Source organism: Chiloscyllium plagiosum, unplaced genomic scaffold, assembly GCF_037043375.1.
Source record: "Chiloscyllium plagiosum isolate Xiang-an unplaced genomic scaffold, Cpla_swu_hap1 HiC_scaffold_37, whole genome shotgun sequence".
NCBI lineage: Eukaryota > Metazoa > Chordata > Chondrichthyes > Orectolobiformes > Hemiscylliidae > Chiloscyllium > Chiloscyllium plagiosum.
In genome coordinates, this window is record NW_028270175.1 from 88608880 (window position 1) to 88627730 (window position 18851).

The window sequence follows — 18851 nt, forward strand, 5'->3', positions numbered from 1 at the left end:
GTGGGTTGGAACCTGGGATTTCGATGTTGTGGCGATGACGGAGACACGGGTAGAACAGGGACAGGATTGGCTGTTGCAGTTTCCAGGGTTTAAAAGTTTTAGTAGGGTCAGAGGTGGGGGTAAAAGAGGGGGAGGTGTGGCATTGCTTGTCAAAGATAGTATTACAGTGGTGGAAAAGATGATGGACGAAGACTCGCCATCTGAGGTAGTTTGGGCTGATGTTAGGAATAGGAAAGGTGAGGTCACCCTGTTAGGAGTTTTTTTACAGGCCTCCTAATAGTCCGAGAGACGGAGAAGAAAGGATTGCGAGGATGATTCAGGAGAAGAGTGAAAGTAATAGGGTGGTTGTTATGGGGGACTTTAACTTTCCTGATATTGACTGGGAAAGCTATAGCTCGAGTTCGTTAGATGAGTCGGTGTTTGTCCAATGTATGCAGGAGGGTGTCCTGACACAATATGTTGACAGGCCAACAAGAGGTGAGGCCATATTGGATTTGGTTGTGGGTAACGAACCAGCCCAGGTGTTAGAAGTGGCGGTAGGTGAGCACTTCGGGTACAGTGACCACAATTCGGTGTCTTTTACTCTAGTGATGGAGAGGGATAAGTGTGCACTGCAGGGCAAGAGTTATAGCTGGGGGCAGGGAAATTATGATGCGGTGAGGCACGACTTAGGATGCGTGGCTTGGAAAAGTAGGCTTCAAGACAAAGGCGCAATTGATATGTGGAGCTTGTTCAAGGAGCAACTATTGAGTGTCCTTGATAAGTATGTACCTGTCAGGTAATATTAGAATGACGAGGGTAGGAATAGGTCCAGTCAAGGATAGTACTGGGAAGTTGCGTGTGGAGGCTGAAGAGATTGGGGAGACACCTAATGCATACTTTTCGTCAGTATTCACTCAGGAACAGGACATTGTTACCGATGTGAATACTGAGTCACAATTAATTGGAATGGACAGCTTTGAGGTATATTGGGAAGAGGTGTTGGAAGTTCTGGAAAGGGTGAAAATACATAAGTCCCCTGGGCCTGATGGCATTTATCCTCGGATTCTCTGGGAAGCAACGGAGGAGATTGCAGAGCCATTGGCCTTGATTTTTATGTCCTCGTTATCTACAGGAATAATGCCAGAAGACTGGAGGACAGCAAATGTGCTTCCCTTGTTCAAGAAGGGGAGTAGGGATAACCCTAGTAACTATAGGCCGGTGAGTATCACTTCTGTTGTGAGAAAAGTCTTAGAGAGAATTGTAAGGCATAGGATTTATGAACATCTGAATTGGAATAATGTGATCAAGGATAGTCAGCATAGTTTTGTGAAGGGCAGGTCGTGCCTCACAAACTTTATTTAATTCTTTGAGAAGGTGACTAAGGAGGTGGACGAGGGTAAAGCAGTAGATGTGGTGTATATGGATTTTAGTAAGGCGATGATAAGGTTCCCCATGGTAGGCTACTACAAAAAATACGGAGGTATGGCATTGAGGGTGAGTTGGAGGTTTGGATTAGGAATTGGCTGGCTGGAAGAAGACAGAGGGTAGTAGTTGATGGTAAAGGTTCATCTTCGAGTGTAGTTACTAGCGGTGTTCCGCAAGGATCTGTTTTGGGACCATTGCTGTTTGTCATTTTTATAAATGACATGGAGGAGGGTCTAGAAGGTTGGGTGAGCACGTTTGCGGATGACACGAAAGTCGGTGGAGTTGTTGACAGTGAGGAAGGATGTGGCAGGTTACTGCGGGATATAGATAAGCTGCAGAATTCTGGGCAGAAAGGTGGCCAATGGTGTTCAATGTGGGTAAGTGTGAGGTGATTCACTTTGGTATGAGTAACAAAAAGATGGGGTACTGGGCAAATGGACGGATACGTGGTAGTGTGGATGAGCAGAGGGATCTTGGCGTCCATGTACACAGATCTCTGAACGTTGCCACCCAGGTAAATAGTGCGGTGAAGAAGGCATATGTCGTACTGGCTTTTATTGGTAGAGGAATTGAGTTCCGGAGTCCTGAGGTCATGTTGCAGTTGTATAAGACTCTGGTGGGGCCGCATCTGGAGTATTGTGTGCAATTCGGGTCGCCATACTATAGGAAGGATGTGGAGGCACTGGATCGGGTGCATAGTAAATTGGATAGAATACGGTGTCTAGTTCTGATTACACTGTAATAGGAAATATATCATTAAGCTGAAGAAGGTTCAGAAGAGAGTTACAGGATGTTCTGCTTATCGTACGTTTTAGTCCAACAGAAAGGCTGGATATGCTGGGACTTCGTTCATTGGAGCCTGGAGGTTGAGAGATTACTCTACAGACGTTTATTTAACAATGAGGGGGAAAGATCGATTTTATCATCGTTTTATTTTTCCTGATGATGGGTGATTCCAAGACGACGGGCCACATTTTTAATGTTTGAGGAGAAATATTTTAAAAAAAAGAGACTTGACGGCAAATCGTTTCACAGAAGGTAACTTGCGTGTCGAATGAACATTCTGATGAAGGGGTGGATGTGAGTGCAATTACAATGTTTACGAGACATTTGGATAAGTTCATGAATAGGAAAGGCCTGCAGGTAAATAGGCCAGGAACCGGCAGATGGGACAAGTTTATTTTTATTCTATGATCGGAACCAACCTAATGGTCACTTTCGGAGCTGCATGACTCTATGATTATAAATGTAACGTCGTTCTGTTTTTTTTTTAAGAACGGCTGCAAGGGAAAATCAAGGGACTAAAGACCAATTAGCTTCACGTCGTGATGGGTAGGTTGACGGAACCGATTCTGAGAGACAGGATTAACATGGATTGGACAGGCAAGGATTGATTGAGAATACTTAGTACTACCTTGTGCATGAGACGTCAATACCTTACAATCATAACTGAGTTCGTTGAAGACGTGACTACGTAGATTGATGAAGGCAGAGTAGTAGACATGATCTACACTGACTTATTAAGGCCTTTGACAGGACTTATCACGGTCCACCCGTTAGTAAGGATATATCATACAGGATCAGGGACAGCTACAGAACTGGATGCAAAATTAGGTTGAATGTCAGAGGAAGAGTATGGTTGAAAAGGGTCATTGTTCAGACTGGAGGCCTGTGATCAGAGATATGCCGTAAGAATCGGTGCTGAGAGGATTGATGTGCAATATTTATATAATCGATTTGCGGCAGATTGTACGATTCACGTTATTTATTTTGTAGATACTAAAATTAGTGTTATAATGGCCAGTGAAGACAGCTTTCGAAGGGAATCTTGATCAACTGGGCCTTTGGCAAAGAAATGGAAGATGAAGTTCAATGCAGGTGTGGATTCTGTTAAGACGAGCCAGGGCGAACTAACAACAGTGAATGATAGTGTAGTGGCAGTGCTGTGAACGGAGAAAGACCAAGGGATGCCGTGGCATTATTCTTCAGAAATGGCATCAGAGATGGACAGGATGGTGAATGCATTTTTTGGACACTTGCCTTTATTGGTCAGAGCACTGAGTACGTGAGTTGTAGATATTTGGAACATTGATCCCAATAATTAACTTAGACATAGAAGGATACGGATTGGACTTATGAAGGTGTATTGAACCATGAGTGTTACAGGTTAAGTGAATAGGCAAGGGGCTAGAGACCAAAACTAGAGTACATACACTTTTGGTAAGACACCAAGGACTAAAAGAGAGTGGAGGCTCAACACTCTCCACAGAGGATGGTGCATATATGGAATGAAATGCAGAGGAAATGTTCGAAACATGTACAATTAAATCATGTGAAAGACATTTGGGCAGATACATGGAGAGGAGAAATTTTGAAGGGGTATGGGCTAAATGCAGTAAAATGAAATCTTTCCGTTTCGGAAGCCTGTTCAGAATGGGCGAAATGGACACAAGCATGTAATTCCGTGGTGCATATCACTATATCTTCCGTTTTTGAATGAGTAGACTATAGAGATGAGCCATGTTGTAGAGACTGAAGCACGGTAAAGAGATAGGGATGGTTGGCTAAATTGGAACAGGTTTCCAAACTGTGAAGATATTGCATTGATGGGAGAAATTTACAGAGCTGGGAACATTAATAGGATTCAGAATGATTGAGGACACTGCTTTATGAGACATGCCATCGATACAGTGTTGCAGAGAAACACAGAACAGACAGATACAAGGCGATAATACTGCCATCTCGTGGGAAGCCTGCTTTCTGTTCTGTTGCTCTGATGCTCACTAAGAGAGCACAGGCCTAAATTCTTAACTGTGAACTCCCTGTGCTGCTTTCGTGCAACAAAACAGAAAGTAGAGATGGTGTTCGATCCTGGGATTTTTCTGCACTGTGCTCCCTTTTCATCACTGTATCTGTGTCATGTCTTGTTGACCAATGATTGGAGCGCTCTCGTTGCTATCTGTTGTGGACACTTTGACAGATCTTACCTCGCTGCAGGATTTATTGAAGGCTCCAGATTTCCCGACCCTTTGTTTCTCTGGCTGACTAACCATCTTTAATGAGGTGCCGGGCAAGAGAACCAAAGGTTGGAAATTGAACTGAGTCAGAAACTTACTGATTACGTGCAGGAGGCAGAGAAATAGACGGAATCATAAATTCGTCTGGTTCGGTGAGGCTTACACACTTATACTGTTAGTAAGCCCCACCTGATCTGGAAAATGTAACTTACAAAGCCTGGTCTGTGCTCCCCCGTCTCTCTGGAGTGGATAATTCTTTTGGAGTTGGATCTGAAGCAGCTGCACAATGTGCTTACAGAGGCTGCAACTAAAGACACACAGTGAGGGATACCACGTGGAGAGATACTGAGTGATATCACCAGAGCGAAGTTGGACTACAGGATTGAACAATGGTGTGGGAAGAAGTGGTTTTGTTTCGTGATGCACTGGTATCAGCGTTCAAGAATGGCAAAACTGCAATCAGGCGAAGTGGTGGTGCAGTGTTATTATTACTAGACATTTTTATCTAAAAACGCAGCTCATGTTCTGGGGAACAAGGTTTAAATCCAGCCATTGCAAATGGTTGCATTCGAATTAAATGCTTCTAAAACAATATACAATATACATCTGGAAATGAGAAGTAAACCGTTGCTCATATTATAAAAAATCCATCTGAAACAACCTTTTTTTAAAGAAGTACATCAATCATCAACATCTGGTGCGTACGTCCTAGTGTGACTTGATGCTCAGAGCAATTTGGTTGACTTTCAACTCTCTTCTGAAATGGTACAACAAGCCACTCATTCCAAGGTATGGGCAAGAGATGCTGCCCAGCCAGAGCCATCCGACGAATGAACAATAAAAGAAATGTCAGTGCAAATTCTGGTCATGTAATATTTCCAATTTTATAGGTCAATGCACTGATGTTCTCAGCACATGTGCCCACGCTGGACACACATTAACCCCCCTGATTGACACAGTTTCAGTGTCCTGTATCTTTCGCTTTGGTATGGTTCACTCGGAAACATCGAGATCCCCCTTTAAGAAGCTCAGATGTTTTGAAAGGTGAGCTCACGTTTTCTCTCACTTCGCGGTGTCCTGTGCGGTATTTCATGTTGGACAGGAAGTTTCATTATCTTTAAGGCACATTTTCTTACTCTGTTCTGTCCATTGCAAGCCTTTGCTCTTCACTTTCTCTGCTGGTCATGTGCTCACTCACATGAGGCACCCCCACCTTGATTACTTTTTAGACCAGGCTTTGAAATTGTAGTTGAGTGGCGTTTGACTTAATCCTGGTATATGACAGTTTGTGGAGATACTGGCGTTATTTTCCTGGTAGTTGTGTTTTCAGCTGCTGTGGACATTCAGGAAGCTCGCAGACTTTGGTGACTCACTTGGATGAGGCATGATAAGCTAGTTACAGCATCTGGTTCTGTAATATGACTAATAAATAGAGCAGAGACTACAGAGAGGGGAAGTTTCTGAAATGGAACGAGGAGTGAAAATCAGATTAGATATGACCTTTCATCACTGCTGAATAATATGCTACTTCAACCTGTTCATATACTTCCGTTTGCAACAAACCAATTCTCGTTCTCTCCCAGTGTATCACACTCGTGGGGAATAAGATTTCTCTCCGTATTGTTGGTAACATGATCCTGGGGACTCGCTGGCTTACAGATATTTCTGTGTGCCAAGTCTGAGCATTTTACTGATACTCTCCTGTTCCTGTGTACCAGATTGGTAATAGTAGATATCCTCCCCTTGCTCCTGAGTAATAGGCTCGAATAGCTGTGTGGTCACCTGCTGCTCCTCAGAAATGGCACTGAGGGATACAATTGCCTCTTTCCAATACCTGCAGCTTTTATTGCCTTTCTCTTTTTTTGTGCAACATCGTCAATATCAGAATGATGGATTTGTGTTTTATTTTTCTCCATAATTGCACAAGTAAACTAATGTATTTGACAGATTTTAATAAGCTGAATGACATCCCACTGTTACTTTGTAACGGGTTTCAGAGGCTGAATGGCATTCTCAGTTTGCTCTGCTCCAATCTCAAAAGGCTTAATGGACACCTCATCTCCCCGTTACAGAATCAAAAGGCAGAATGACCTCATCCTGTCCCACTTTCACAGAATTGAGACGCTGAATGGCCTCCTCTTGTCCCTCTGTAACAATCTCGAGATGTTGCTGCTATTTATGTTCTGTTATGTTATTATGTTATAAATGTTATGTTATATTATGTTATTCGTGTTCCTGTGTAAAGAACTCAAGAGGCTCAATGTCCTGCTCCTGACTCACTGAAATCGGCTGCAGAAAGTAAATATAATAGCAGCCCGTGCATTGTGAACAGCCATTAAACTGTATCTAATTGGGGACCCTCCCTTTTCAGTTTCAATGACACAAACAACAAAATGTACTTCAGGTGGCCTCACAGTGAGACCTCGTACAACTCTAGGAACAATGCTTTATGTTTTGAATCGTCCCCATTCCAAAATGTGCCAACGTTCCAGCTTTCTGCGTCTTCAAGTCGTTGTAGGCGAGGGAGGGCTGACTGGCATCCCCCTATCCTTCTGTAACAGTCACTTGGGGACAGAATTGCTTCCTGCTGTTCCTGAACAGTATCCTCAGTGCTCTGACCGATGTCTCAAAGCTGGGAAATAATTTGATAACATAACAAATAAAAATACGAAAACACAATTACTCAAAGTAAATGAGACGTAAATATTGCTATCTTATTGTTTCGTCCATAGAAATTTCACTAATGGTCATTTTATGTAGCCGGCCAAATGTTTTAATCCTTGTCTCATTTTGCAAACAGCATGGGACATATGCAAACTTGTAGTTCTTTCTCTGTGACACCATATAGTTGAGAAAAAAAATTAAAAGTTTGAAAGGTGTATGCTTCATTCCTCAGCAACCCTGATTCAAGTCGTCCAGACTGGGTAAATACTCCCTTTTATAGTGATATCAACGACCACGTAAAGAAGGGGTTAATCGAAAATGCTTGTTCGGAGACTGTGATCACCGTCAGTCTCCATGGATTTTAATTATCCAAGTGGAGCGTTTCAATCTTTTAATTATAAATGAATTCCGTTAAATGTGTTATTCAATGATATGAGCAGAACATTACACATAGCACTAACAGTGATCAGCAGCTCTCTCTCGAGTGAGGGGGAGGACAGATCAGATTCTAACACCACTTGACTAGAAAGATAAAGCAATGGATCAGAATCTCAGAACAGTAGACCGGAATGTTACAACATTGGACAAAGTTGTATTCGAGGCTTTTTGATACATTTCAACATGTTATTAACAATGTTCGTTAGTATCACGGGCCAGAATTCCAGTTTTGATTGTGCAGTATTTTTATGATCCTATTCTGGCGATCGTTGGTGGTAATTCTCACTGTCCAGTTATTATTGCTAGAATCCATGTTCAACTGTATTGCAGTTCTCTTCATTTCCTCTTCACAGTCCTCCCAGTTATTATTGTTCTCGCTGAGAGTTTGAATCCAGATATTTATTTTACAAACCACTGCAGACTGCATCTGTAAAATTGTGTATTCTGTCTCTTGCTCTTTGCTTCTGGCAATGTTCCGCATGTGTCTCCATGTTGACTTACTCAGTTTCATCTGTGAACCGTGAGTCATTGTATCACCACTCTGCTTTGTAAAAATTCGGGAGCATGCAAGTCACTGCCTTCTGTTCTGTTTCCAAACTCCATTTCCTTCCTTTGACTCCATCCTATTCCTGGCCAATATCTGAGGCTGAAACAGACGAAACAGTAATGTGGTGATCCATTTAAACATTAATGGATTCCAGACACGATATCATGACTATTCCTAAATATAAGTACTAAAACTTTCAGAAATTAATTCAGTGGATCATCCCATGTACGATTCGAATCTTGAGCAATGAAATAAGGTATTAATGATGCCAATAACACGCTGCTGATCACAGACGAAAACCTGAAAAGCAAATCTGAGTTGATAACCAACGGTTCGAATCTGAACACACACGAAAATTCCATCCTTCTGTCATTCATGTGCGCATTGATTTAGTCTGTTTTTGGGTATGTCAATGTTTGTATTTTAATTTTCTCTAGCAGTTCATTACATGTATCCATTAAACGCCCGTCCGCATCTGCTCGGGTATCTGTGAATGAATGCCCCAACATGACCTACGGCTGCCCATGCATAATGGAGTAAAACATGGCTGATAATAATTAGGATACTTAGGAACCTTCCAAACAGAACAATAGTAATTTCTGTAATGTCACCTTCAGTCGCACTTTTGACGCACCAGTTAAAGATAAGAACATTTCACACTAATTAATTATTCCCTTGAATTACCTAATCAATCCGTTACACTTTTACGAATATATTTCAGTTAAGATTCTTCAGATAATCATAGGGATGGATTTCAATTTCGTTTTCTATCCACATATGAACAAAAATCACTGAAGCATTAGCGGGAAATAATCAAATCAATTTCAGACACAGATGAATGAATTTGGTGACATTGGAATGTGGACGAGAACACAGAGAACATAGAACATAGAACAGTACAGCACAGAACAGTCCCTTCAGCCCACGATGTCGTGCTGACCACTGATCCTCGTGTATGCACCCTCAAATGTTTGTGACGGAATGAACACATTGAGGCACAGGTTGTTTGCTGAAGAATTTTAAAACTGCACTAATCACATAACTTTACTGGTACTGATCAAAAATCAATGTTCTTTTGAAACTTAAGTGATAGGCAAGGATACAATGCAATGGCAGTTAACGCGGTCAGCTGAAAAAAAGGCGACATGAATTCATGAAAAAGCCTCAAGAAGAAGATAAGAAAGTCTGAGAAAACATTAAGAAGGAGCGGGAGTGATCACAATCGTGCCCATCTCAGTGATTAGCAAGCTGTAAATTTGAAAGATGCTATACCAGACAGCCAATTACAGTCAGTTAAATTGTCACCTGCTGACGCATAAGAAAGGAACAAGGGTAGTTGTCAAACTATTATTTCTTGTCTGAAAGTGTTGATATTCTCTTGTTAGGCCGTATTAGCTATTGGGTGGTAGAGGGCAGATTGCCAGTGATGATCAGTCCTGGGCACTCTCACCACTTAACCTTCATTGATGTAAATAGTGGTATGGCCTCCTCTTTGTTATCTGATGTTAGTGACATTAGTTTTGGTAATATTAAGGGAATGAATGTTACCTTTAACATCACCAAACACTCCATATTGTTTCGTGTCTTCTGTCTTGTCATTGTTTGATATCCAACCTACAACGAACTTGTCAATGGAATTAGAACGAATTTTCTGCGAGTCAAGTGTGTACAGGGTGTAGAGTGCGGTGCTGATGACACAGTCTTAATGGGCGTGAGTGCTGAAGATTATCGTAGAGTAAATGCTGTTGGCAATCCTCACTGATCGTGATCTGTGGTGAGGAATTTTCAGTGGTCAAGTCAGGCTTGGAGACGGCAGTTAACATGAGCCTATACTAACCTCTCGAACTCTTCAGAATGATGGAGGTCAGAGCCACAGCCCATGAGTTTGCTGTAGTACAGGTACAGCGGGGGTCTTCTTGAACAAGGTGAAGGCTTCAGATTGTACAAAACAGAGGTTAAGGCTGTCATGGAATATCCCGCCAGCTGGTCGGAACAGAATCCAGTTAACGGCTGGAGAGTCCATCTGGAGCAATCGGTTTCCATTAATTCAGTCTTAACAAATTGAATGAGACGTCTGCAGCAGTGACTGAGGGTACAAGTGACTCAGTTTCACTGACAAGTGGAAAAGGCATGAAGTGTTCTGGGGCAGGGGTAGGGAGTAAGGGGTGGGACGGCCACTGGATGGTGATCATGTATTTTTTTTTTGCCATTCTGTTCTGCTTCAAGTTGCCTACTGTTGTCTTTTCTTAACCTCAACAAAAATAAGACGAAAGTGTGGGCCAGTGGCTCAGTGGTTAGCACTGCAGACTCACAGCACCACGGCGGTGGGTTCAATTTCAGCCTCGGATGACTGCCTGTCCGGAGTTTGGGCATCCCCAATATCTACCTACGTCTTTGTTTTCCGGGTGCTCTGGTTTCCTCTTACAGTCCAAAGATGTGCAGTTTAGGTGAATTGGCCATGCTAAATTGCCCCGGTGTTAAGTGCATTACTCAGCGGTACAGGCAGCATAGGGAAATAGTTCTGGCTGAGTTATTCTTTGGAGGATTAGTGTGGACTTGTTGTGCCGACGGTCTTGTTTTGATACTATAGGTAATCTATTCTAAGTATGATTAGTTTGAGTCCTTAACTGAGTCCAATATCTCCTCTTGGCTTCGCTCATGGCAATTTGGAAGTTTTATCTGGAATTCTTGTGAAAGTCTGCTTCATCTGACTTGAATGCTGCACATATAGTGCTCAGGATGCAAGGTTTCCTTTTGGAGAACAAAGATGGCCTTCTTTGACATGCAGTCCTGTAAACAATTATTATAGAAGCCTGTGACGGTAGTGACATACTCATCCATTTTGACCACTGAATTCTTGCGCATGGACCAGTGCACTCATTGCAAGTAGACCTGCAGTAATGCTGCAGCTGTATCAAGGAGAAAGTGCACTATTTTCGTCACAGTGTCTTCAGATTCCTTGTTCTGCTTATGAGCTGAGAGCCATAACTCAGCATCGTGGTCTGAATTTCCAAAGAACAGATGGAGCATGGAGTAGTGGGCATCTTAAGTAAGTGTAGTCGTGCTCAGGGATGTTTAATGAGAAAGTGAGGTCTGCAGATGCTGGAGATCAGAGCTGAAAATGTGCTGCTGGAACAGCGCAGCAGGTCAGGCAGCATCCAGGGAACAGGAGAATCGCCCGAAACGTCGATTCTCCTGTTCCCTTGATGCTGCCTGACATGCTGCACTGTTCCAGCAACACATTTTTAGCTCATCAAGTATGTTTAGCCCTCTTTGGGACAGAAGCCATGTTGACAATATTGTGGTAGTTCCGTCATGATTTTGGCCTGTCTAAAGTGACAAGCCATGATAAGGCTTCGGGGGATTTCATCTCAAGACCAATAATAGTGATGTTCATTTCATTGTTCATTTTCGCATGGGACGGAATATAGTTTGCTGTCAGTCGGTGGAGGATGAACTTGTGCAGCAGTAGTCGGGACGGCATTTCACTCTAAGATCTGTTCAGACCAAGGGAACAGCAACTCGCCAAGGTCACCATGTCTGAGTAGTAGGAAGTGTTGATTAAAATGCAAACCCCACCACTCCTTGTCGTAACAGGAGGCACCATGTTGTCTATGTGATCGTACATACAGCATAGAACATTACAGTGCAGTACAGGTGCTTCGTGCCTGGATATTGCGCCGAAATGTGGAAACCAATCTGAACACTATCCATTTTACACATCCCATGTTCATCCATAAATTTATGCAATGACCACTTAAATGCAGTTCGAGTTGATGTGTCGACTACTTTTGCAGAAAAGGCATTCCACGCCCAGACTATTCATTTAGTAAAGAAACTACGTCTGCCATCCGTCCTATATCGAACACCCCTCAACTTGTAGCTGCGTGCCCTCATGCGAGCCATTCACCATCCCAGGAAAAATATGCTCACTGTTCGTGCTATCTAAACTTCTGATTATCTGGTGTCGCTCAATAAAGTTCCCTTTCAACCGTTTTCACTCTAACGAAAAACACCACAAGTCTCTCAGATTTTCCACATAATACATTCACTTTATACCAAGCAACATCTGAGCAAATCTCTTCGTAACCCATTCCAAAAAGTCCACATCATTCCGATAACATGGTGACCATAAATGTACACAAAATTTGCAGTGTGGCCGCACTAGAGATTTGTACAGCTGAAACATGATCTCATGGCTCCAAAATTCAATCCTTCTACCAATAATATTTACCACACCAAATGCTTTCTTTATATACATATCAAACGGGTGGCGATTTTCAGGGACCTACGTGCATGGACACCAACATCTCTCTGATGATCTGCACTACCAAAATTCTTCCCATTAGCCCAAAATTCTGTATTCATGTTGCTCCCTCCAAAGTAAACGCCTCATGCTTTTCCACATTAAGCTCCATTTGCCTACTCTCAGCTAAGCGCTGCAGCTTATCTATGTCGCTCTGCAACAACCGACATCCTTTGGTAATGTCCACAACTACACCAATTTTAATGTTATCCGCAATATTTCTAACCCATCCTTCTACGCCCTTATCCAGGAAATTTATTTTTAAAAAGGACAGTCTTTGTTGATATGGCATACTCAAACTACTGCACCTGTGCCTCACAACACACTTCACACTCAACAACCAAGTATATGAACAAATCAGCGGCACACCCATGGGCTCGCCCATCTCTGGAATCAGAGCAGAAACGGTAATACAAAGGTTAGAACAAACAGTCTTAACGCAAATTCAACCCAAACTCTGGGTCAGATATGTAGATGATACCTTTGTAATCATTAAAAACACAGGAATAGATAACACACACCGGATCATCAACGCCACACTCACAGGAATCCGATTCACGAGAGAGGAAGAAAAGACAACCATCTCCCATTCCTCGACTTGATGGTACAGAGAACACCGAACGGAGATTTCACCACAAAGATATACAGGAAAGCCATACACACAGACCAAGTCCTAAACTACGAAAGCAATCACCCTAACACACACAAAAGAAGTTGCATCAAGACACTGTTCAAAAGGGCCACAGCACACTGCAGTCGACCAGAAATGCAAAAAGAGGAAGAAGAACAACTATACAATGTATTCGTCAAAAACGGATATCCCCGCAATTTCATCAACAGATGCCTAAGGGAAAGACAACGGAATGAAGACATACCACAACCCAAAGGACTGGCCACACTACCAAACATCAAAAACATTTCTGAACTGACAGCCGTGTACTGCGACCACTCGGACTCATAACAGCTCACAAACCAACAGCCACTCTCAGACAACAACTCACCATGTCGAAGGACCCGATACCCAGCATGAGCCAAACCAATGTAGTGTACAAAATCCCATGCAAAGACTACACAAAACACTACATCAGAAAAACAGGAAGACAGTTAATTGTCCGCATCCATGAACACCAACGAGCCACGAAACGACATGACCAGCTATCCTTAGTAGCCACACAATCAGATGACAAGCAACATGAGTTCGACTGGGACAACACTACTATTACAGGACAAGCCAAACAGAGAACAGCCAGGGAATTTCTAGAGGCATGGCACACATCCACAGCTTCAATCAATAAGCACATCGACCTGGACTAATTATACCGGCCACTGCAGCGGATAGTTGGAACTGACAGCCGGTAGCGGCAGGTAAAAATTACGATAAATGCCGGAGGAATCATCACAGAAGCGCTTCACAGGAGGCTCCCAAGTACTGAGGATGTCACCTAGACAGGGGACGAAACGTCTGCAACACAAATTCCCAACTCGGCGAACAGAACCACAACAACGAGCACTCGAGCTACAAATCTTCTCGCCAAACTGTTTTGACTGTCCCAAATCAACATATTCTATCGAGATGTTTATAAATCCTATCTCTCATTACCGACTCCAGCACTTTATCCACAACCGAAGTAAGTGTCAGTGGTCATTAATTACCATAGTTGTCCCGGAAATCCTTCTTGTATATTGGGGCAACATTTGCTATCCTTCAGTTTCTTGCCACTATTCTGTTGACAATGACGACACAAAGATTAAAGCCAACGGCTCTGCCATCTCAACCTTCACATCCAAGGGTATCGGAGAAAAAGTCCTTCTGTGCTAGGGGTCTGATCTATTTCCCAATTGCCAGAATTGCTGCCTCGTCCTCCTCGTGAACTTCAAAACCGTCTGAAACTAGCAGCCTTTATCTCAGTCGTCTCCTCTACTACGTTGTCTATTTCTACTGCTAATGCAGACGAAAAATACTTTTTCAGCGCGTCTACAATCTCTTCAGACTCCATGCACATTTTCCCACGACTGTTTTTGATTGGTCCTAATTTTACTGCACTGAATCATTTATTCCGGGATTTATTTGCAGACAGCATTGTATTTTCCTTGATCCTTATTGCCAAGGAATTTTCATGTCCACATCTGCATCTTCACAGCTCTCTCTTTAAGTACTTCTTGGCTGGATTGTCACTCTCATGCGCCAGAACTGAGCCTTCATTTCTCATCCTCGCAAAAGGCCACGTCTTCCTCTTGACAAGGGATGATACTTTCTCAGTAAACCACGGTTCCCTCGCTCGAAAACTTCTTCCCTGCCTGACAGGTGCAACCTTGTCAAGGACAGGCAGGAATTGTTCCTTGAATCAGCAGAAAGGCGCTTCACCGTGCCTCTGTGGTCAGCACTGTTGCCTCAAAGCACGAGCGTCTCGAGTTCGACTCCTGCCTCGGTAGACGGTCTGAGTGAAGTTTGCATAATTTCCCTGTGTTTACATGTGTTTCCTCTTGGTATTCTGTTTTCTCCTATAATCCAAAAGATGCGCAGGTTAGCTAAGTTTACAAAGTTAAATTGCCATTCGTGTTCAAGTCTATTCAGGATTGATAGATTAGTCACGAGTAAATTTAGAATACTTAGTTTGGGGTACTCGTCGGAATCTTAGTGTGGAATTCTTGAGCAGAAAGACCTTTTTCCAATTTGTAGGGATTCTTTGGTTCTATATTTTAAATTGTACCCACCACATGCACTTTCTTTTCCTGTCCTATGTGTCCTAAATCTTGCCTCATCGCATCGTAATTGATTTTCCCCAGCTATAAATCTTGCCCCGCATTACATACCCATCCCGTTTCATCGCTTCATTAAACATAACCAAGTTGTGGTCACTATCGCCAAAGTGCTCACCTACGTCTAAATGTAACACCTGTTCGTGTTCATTACCCAGTACCAAACCAGCGCAAATCCATACGGAATACCGTTGGTCACAGGACTTCAGTTCTAACAATAACCATCCACTAACACCCTCTGTCTCCGACCATAAAAGTAGTTTTGTTTCCAATTGGTAACCTCTCTCTGAATCCTGTGTGATAGAACTTTAATCATAATCTAACACGCAGAACTTTATCAAACGCTTTACTGCAGTGTATGTGGAAAATGTCTCCGCCTCTGCACTCATCTGTCTTCGTGGTCACATCCTCAAAAACATCAACCAGTTTGTAAAACACGATTTCCCACGCACGAGCCATGTTGACTATCTCCAATCTCTCCTTGCGGATCTAATACACATATACCCGGTCGCAGAATCCCTTAAAATAACTTACCAATTACTGATGTCAGACTCACCAAACACTGGTTCACAGGTTTTTCCTTGGAAGCGGTCTTCAATAATTTCATAACATTTACTAGATTCCAGTTCTCCATCCACTCACATGATACAAATCTCTGTGCTAGCATTCTCACAATTTCTTCTGTAACTTCCCAGTACGTCTTGGGTGTGTATGGGTATGGGTATTATGATCTTAATAGGGTGCATGTGGACTCCATGGGACAAATGAATATCGATTCTCCTGCTTCTACAATGCTGCTCGACCTGCTGCGTTATAGGAGGACCACAATCCTGACCCTCGATGGGAGAAATGTTTTGCTTCCAAACTGTCGGGATTCTCTGATGAATGCATTTACTACCCTTGTACACATCAAGACATTCACTTGTTCGAAATTATCCACCTCAAATATATCTCCTTCCTTTCCTTGAACAGAGCATCATCATCTTTATTCGTCAATCTTCCCAACACTTCATAGCTTGAATTCCACCGAATAAAAATAAAAGTCCTTTGAACTCCCGTTATCCCAGTTTTGAAATACTTCCACTAAACAGTCGTCCCTTCACAAATTAACAGATAATGTGATAGCAGTGAGATAATTCAGGCATCTTCTGCAGCACAATGGAATTCAATTTGCACCTTGATATCAGTATGACAATTCACCAGTTCCAGTTCAAATAAGACAGCAGAGTGTCCCTGATGTCGGAAGCTGTTCTTCAAAATTGCCTGAATTTGTATCATCAAAAAACCAAAATAATTTCGATCACAGAATATTGAGAGACCTACAAGGAAAAATATACACTATTTGATAGGAAATCAATATGCTGGTTTCATGCTATAAAATCAATTTTAAGTGAGAGCTACAGTAATTTTGAAATCGAATAAAAATACAGGTTTAATATCGAAGTAATATCACGAACTTGTAAAATCTGAGTTTGCAACGGATGAGAAATTAAACTGCTGAAAGTACTATATTCTTCCTGAGATTGAGAAATATATATGTTCTTGTAACCAATCAAAAAAATGTAAGGAAGTTGGTAAATGTGGACGTTTTGATATTGTTGCAAATGTTTTCTACTATAGCAAAGTGACAATTTAATTTACCTGATTGAGTGAATGCGACAATGGCAAAGAAATGGCAAATACTAAACTTTGTGTCTTGCTATCAGAAGATGATAGTGCTTTCAATTTCTGAAAGTTATTACCTCATATACCTCATGTCAGGCTCCAGGGAGATAATTGCTTGCTATGAGATATTGCATTAATTGTTTACAATAGATCTGCACAGCGGCTGTTTTACTTATCTTCATACTATGAAGGACATCAATTTTTTGTGATAACTGACTGGGTCGCAATTATTACAAAGAGATAAAGAGAAATATACAGAATTATCCGAGTTAATTTCATTATCATTGGTCGACAAGACTGCCTGAATATTGCACACAGAACTTAGCAACGTCGAATGAAGAACCGTGCTGAGAAATGCACATTTTCTTTGGAAAAGTCAGTTTACTTCTCCTTCAATCTAATATTGTTTTTCAGTTAGATAATTGAAGAGGTGCATTACTCTTCCAAGACGAAATAACAAAGGACAACGTTAATTTCAGCACAGAAACAATCCCATTCAGTCCTTGAAGCGTGCGCCTAGCCAGAAAATCGACCGAAACCTGTAGCTCCCTTCTCTAGGCGGCTGTATCCCTCTGCACACTTCCCGTTCACTTATCTTTCCCGATACAATTTAAATTATTCTATCGTGCCCACCTTTACCACCCCCACTGGCAACGTGTTCTAAGTATCCATCAACCTGTACATGAAGAACTTTCCACACATATCACCCCTCAACTTGTCACCTCTCCCCTAGTACGTAACTCCGCTAATCTGCTAGAAAAGCATCTTGTTAATCATTCTGGCTATACATCTCACGACGTACATTAGAAAGAAAAATCCGAAATTGCTGGCGATGCTAAACATGGCTGGCAGCGACTGTGAACAAAAATCAGAGAAAATTTTCGGATCTAATTTTCTTTCTTCAGAAGTGTGATCCAGCCAGGACATATTTTTGCATATTTTTACACGGCTGAAAATTGACCAGTAATTGCAAATAACAAATAATATGTCAACATGCAGCACATACATTCAAACGGAAATCACAAAACAGATGAAGTAATGGACACAAAGTGGCTGAAGTGTTTTAAATATACAGACAAATATATTGGAGGTTCATGTTACGTACTTGGGCTACTTTAAAGTTCCTACAACTCGAGCATCATGACATAAACATTGAGAGATAATTCAACCTTTCTAGCTTGGTCAGCCATTTATTTTTGTTATCATGGCTAAACTGGTTTTATGGATGTCGCTCTGGCAGTTCTGCAGTTAACTTAGTGATCTAGTACAGGTCCCGAATGATATTACAGGGCTCCAGTAACAGATAATAGTAGTGCATTAAGATAGGCTTGTTAAATCAATGGTAGATGAACAAATGCTGAAGACAATGGTGTTGTAATATGTTAGTTTAAGTGTAATGTAGGTAACCAGTGTGACAGACAACGATTAGTTTTATTTTTCCAGATTAGATTACCTACAGCGTGGAAACAGGCCTTTTGGCCCAACAAGTCAACACAGACACTTCGAAGAGTAACCGACCCAGACCCACTTCCCTTTGACGAATGAACCTAAAACTTTGGGGAATTTGGCATGGCCAATTCACCTGACCTGCACATCCTTGGACTGTGGGAGGAAACCAGAGCATCTGCACGAAAATCACGCAGACGTGGGGAGAACATGCAAACTCCACACAGATAGTCGCCCAAGGCTGGCATCCAAACTGGCACCCTGGTGCAATGAGGCAGCAGTGCTAACCACTGAGCCACCGTGCCACTCAGTTTCGAAAGACAAAGCACGCCATCATGATTGGCTATGTGAACATTATCCGATAAGCATGGGAACATAGCTGTGCAAACTGAAGAAGAGCAAAGAGCATGTGGGCAGTCAGGGAAGACATGTTGCTGGCTGCGACAGCTTTGATTTTGAAAGTTTAAAGTTTAATTTGATGAAGGATTTTCTGCGTTTACTGGTAATCTTTATAGAAAATTGAGTGATTCTTCCACAACAAAATTGGCACTCCAGATCGGACTGGGAAGATACCTTTTTCTCTGAAAAGACGCCGCAGTCG